Source organism: Arachis ipaensis, chromosome B8 (assembly GCF_059453495.1).
Source record: "Arachis ipaensis isolate K30076 ecotype BB chromosome B8, ASM5945349v1, whole genome shotgun sequence".
NCBI lineage: Eukaryota > Viridiplantae > Streptophyta > Magnoliopsida > Fabales > Fabaceae > Arachis > Arachis ipaensis.
This window is the reverse complement of record NC_142443.1, coordinates 65228681-65231833: the sequence shown is the minus strand read 5'-3', so window position 1 is coordinate 65231833 and position 3153 is coordinate 65228681. Positions and strand designations below refer to the sequence as shown.

The window sequence follows — 3153 nt, the reverse complement described above, 5'->3', positions numbered from 1 at the left end:
ATGACGTAAACTGGCGTTCAACGCCAGTTCCATGTTGCAGTCTGGCGTCCAGCGCCAGAAACAAGTTACAAGTTGGAGTTCAACGCCAGAAATAGGTTACAACCTGGCGTTGAACGCCCAAAACAGCCCAGGCACGTGAGAAGCTTAAGTCTCAGCCCCAGCACACACCAAGTGGGCCCCAGAAGTGGATTTCTGCACTATCTATCATAGTTTACTCATTTTCTGTTAACCTAGGTTACTAGTTTAGTATTTAAACAACTTTTAGGGATTTATTTTGCATCTCATGACATTTTTAGATCTGAATTTTATACTCTTTGATGGCATGAGTCTCTAAACCCCATTGTTGGGGGTGAGGAGCTCTGCAGCATCCCGATGAATTAATGCAATTATCTCTGTTTTCTATTCAAACACGCTTGTTCCTATCTAAGATGTTCATTCGCGCTTCACTATGAAGAAGGTGATGATCCGTGACACTCATCACCTTCCTCATTCCATGAACGTGTGCCTGACAACCACCTCCATTCTATATTAGATTGAATGAGTATCTCTTAGATTCTGTAATCAGAATCTTCGTGGTATAAGCTAGAATTGATGGCGGCATTCATGAGAATCCGGAAAGTCTAAACCTTGTCTGTGGTATTCCGAGTAGGATTCAAGGATTGAATGGCTGTGACGAGCTTCAAACTCGCGATTGTTGGGCGTAGTGACAGACGCAAAAGAATCAATGGATTCTATTCTAACATGATCGAGAACCAACAGATGATTAGCTGTGCTGTGACAGAGCATTTGGACCATTTTCACTGAGAGGATGGGAAGTAGCCATTGACAACAGTGACACCCTACATACAGCTTGCCATGGAAGGAGCCTTGCGTGTGTGAAGAGGAGTACAAGAGAAAAGCTGAAATAAAGAGGACAAAGCATCTCCAAAACCGCAACATATTCTCCATTATTGAGTAACAAGTATTTATTTTATGCCCTTTGACTTTTTACAATTAAAACTAAGAATTATTATTGATATTATATCCTGACTAAGAGTTACAAGATAACCATAGCTTGCTTCAAGCCAACAATCTCCGTGGGATTCGACCCTTACTCACGTAAGGTATTACTTGGACGACCCAGTGCACTTGCTGGTTAGTGGTGCACGAATTGTGAAAATGAATGTCAAGATGAACACCAAGAACACTTTGAATGTCAAGATGAACATCAAGAACTTATTTTTGAAAAATTTTCAAGAAAAGAAAACATGCAAGACACCAAACTTAGAAATTTTTCATGCATAGACACTATGAATGCAAGAATGCATATGAAAAACAAGAAAAGACACAAAACACGAAAATATGAAGATCAAACAAGAAGACTGGCCAAGAACAACTTGAAGATCATGAAGAACACTATGAATGCATGAATTTTCGAAAAATGCATAAATTTTTTAGAAAAAATGCAATTGACACCAAACTTAAAAATTGACTCAAGACTCAAACAAGAAACACAAAATATTTTTGATTTTTATGATTTTATAAATTTTTTTTCTCTTTCATCATAAAAAATTAAAAAATCAAAAAAATATCTTTCCTTTTTTCTCTCATAAATTTCGAAAATTTGGATTGACTTTTTTCAAAAAATTTTAAAATTCAATTGTTTCTTATGAGTCAAATCAAATTTTAAATTTAAAAATCTTATCTTTTTCAAAATCTTTTTCAAAAATCAAATCTTTTTCATTTTTCTTATTTATTTTCGAAAATTTTAAAATTATTTTTTAAAAATCTTTTTCTTAATTTCACATCATATTTTCGAAAATATCATCAACAATTAATGTTTTGATTCAAAAATTTCAAGTTTGTTACTTACTTGTTAAGAAAGATTCAAACTTTAAGTTCTAGAATCACATCTTGTCATTTCTTGTGAATCAAGTCATTAATTGTGATTTTAAAAATCAAATCTTTTTCAAAACTAATTTCAATCATATCTTTTTTAAAAATATCTTTTTATGTTATCTTTTTCAAATACCTTTTCTAACTTCTTATCTTCTTATCTTTTAAAAATTGAATTTCAAATCTCTTTCAACTAACCACTTAACTTTTTATTTGATTCTTATCTTTAGTAAAACTGCCCAACTAACTTTTTACCTTTAATTTTCGAAAATCCCTTCCCTCTTTTTCAAAATTTCTTTTTAATTAACTAATTATTTCAATTTTTTATTTTAATTTTATTTCATTCCTAATTTTCGAAAACTACTAACCTTTTTCAAAAACTATTTTCGAAATTTAACTTTAAAATTTAATTTTTATTTTTCGAATTTTCTCACCTCCCTTCTTCTTCTATTTATTTATTCATTTACTAACACTTCTCTTCATCTCATATCTCTGCTCCCCTCACCCTTGTGTTTGGATTCTCCTCTCTTCTCTTTCTTTACATTACATTCTTTTCTTCTTCTACTCACACAAAGGAATCTCTATACTGTGACATAGAGGATTCCATATTTTCTTTGTTATTCCCTTCTTTGTCATATGAGCAGGAGCAAGGACAAGAACATTCTTGTTGAAGCAGATCCTGAACCTGAAAGGACTTTGAAAAGGAAACTAAGAGAAGCTAAAATACAACAATCCAGAGACAACCTTATAGGAATTTTCGAACAAGAAGAGGATATGGCAGCCGAAAATAATAATAATGCAAGGAGGATGCTTGGTGACTTTACTGCACCTAATTCCAATTTACATGGAAGAAGCCTCTCCATTCCTGCCATTGGAGCAAACAATTTTGAGCTGAAACCTCAATTAGTTTCTCTGATGCAACAAAATTGCAAGTTTCATGGACTTCCATCTGAAGATCCTTTTTAGTTCTTAACTGAATTCTTGTAGATCTGTGATACTGTTAAGACTAATGGAGTAGATCCTGAAGTCTACAGGCTCATGCTTTTCCCTTTTGCTGTAAGAGACAGAGCTAGAATATGGTTGGACTCTCAACCTAAGGATAGCCTGAACTCTTGGGATAAGCTGGTCAAGGCTTTCTTAGCCAAGTTCTTTCCTCCTCAAAAGCGTAGTAAGCTTAGAGTGGATGTTCAAACCTTCAGACAGAAAGAAGGTGAATCCCTCTATGAAGCTTCGGAGAGATACAAGGAACTGACCAAAAAGTGTCCTTCTGACATGCTT

At 33.9% G+C, this 3153-nt stretch overlaps 1 non-coding gene across 1 annotated transcript; it reads right to left on the bottom strand.

The window, feature by feature from the left end:
* Positions 1 to 3045: 3045 nt before the first annotated feature.
* On the bottom strand, positions 3046 to 3153 carry LOC148548390 (small nucleolar RNA R71). The gene has a single exon (XR_015897160.1). It is a non-coding gene; the product is annotated as a small nucleolar RNA R71 (small nucleolar RNA).